Source organism: Acyrthosiphon pisum, chromosome A1 (assembly GCF_005508785.2).
Source record: "Acyrthosiphon pisum isolate AL4f chromosome A1, pea_aphid_22Mar2018_4r6ur, whole genome shotgun sequence".
Classification (NCBI taxonomy): domain Eukaryota; kingdom Metazoa; phylum Arthropoda; class Insecta; order Hemiptera; family Aphididae; genus Acyrthosiphon; species Acyrthosiphon pisum.
In genome coordinates this window covers 81,568,711-81,570,014 of record NC_042494.1, presented here as the reverse complement: position 1 = coordinate 81,570,014, position 1,304 = coordinate 81,568,711, and positions in this window count along the sequence as shown.

Genomic DNA, 1,304 nt, shown 5'->3' with positions numbered 1-1,304 from the left:
GATAAGTTAACCTTATTTGTTAACTTAATTTAGTCTTGATTCATGTATTACAAATATCTATTAACTTAAATTTGAAGTTATTGATGAAACAGATAAATTAATGAAGTAATTGATTAATTGTTGAATCGAATTAATTGTTCAAGTTACCTACTAAATGGTTGTTGAAGTTACTAATTAGTTGATGAAAAAGTAATTGATGAAGTTTTTGATCAATTGATTAAGTTATTAATTAGTTGTTGAAGTTATTGATTAATTGATGAAGTTATTGATTAGTCGAAGAAGTAATACTCATTAATTGATGATAGTTTAAAATAATGGGTTTATTTGAAATATGCAAACTAAGTTTATTTGTTTAAATCTTAATGCAATGAAACTAATTTATGCTCACTTAGTATATCATACCATCAACCAGAATAAATAAGCAAATACATACAAATCGGCCTGTAGTTATATTAGTATATCATGCTAAATAATTGAGTTTGGTGTATACCCAAAGGCAAATACAACCTTGTTAAAATTGTGTTTTATTTTCATGATACATGTTACATTCAGAACAATCCATTTTACCGTCATTATTAAAATTATAGTTAACTATCCTGTTATACAACAGGTGTGAGAATATTATTTAGGGTCTCTAGGCTTTTTTGTGTGTATATTTTAATTTTGAAGCAAGTAATGAGCGTAAATCATAACTAGTTTTAAAATTAAAATTTAAGAAACCTAACGAGGCGCCCTTGTATTAAAATTTGAAAAAAAATTGATAAATTGACCAGTGCAAGATGGAAATAATAAAAAAAATGGGTATGTTTATAACTTGGGTTCCGAGCCTTAATGTTAAATTATTTTCATTTTTTAAAATTGTTTTAATTATATTAATTATATTTTAGGAAATAAAAAAACGTAAATATTTATGTATTGAAGACTATAATGAAGATTTTGATTTCCATTGTGTGAATGATGTCCTTTCTCAACATAGCCTAATGTATACAATATAATGTGGAACACTTTTTAAGATTCGGTTTGAACATATAATTTTAATAATCACAATCATTATAGTTTAATACAGTTGATTTTTTTGTCTTTAGGAGGACGCTACACCCGCATGCCTTATTTCCATCTTACAAATGAACAACATAACAATTCTGTTTTGCGCGGGACAACTATGCTCCCTCTGTATTTATGGTAGAATTACCAAAATTTCAAGGCTGGGCATTAACGAGTAAATAAGTTAAAAGTAAAAACATTTATTAATAATAGTTATTTTGATCATCTAACTTTATTTATTTTTTAAATCTATAATTAAT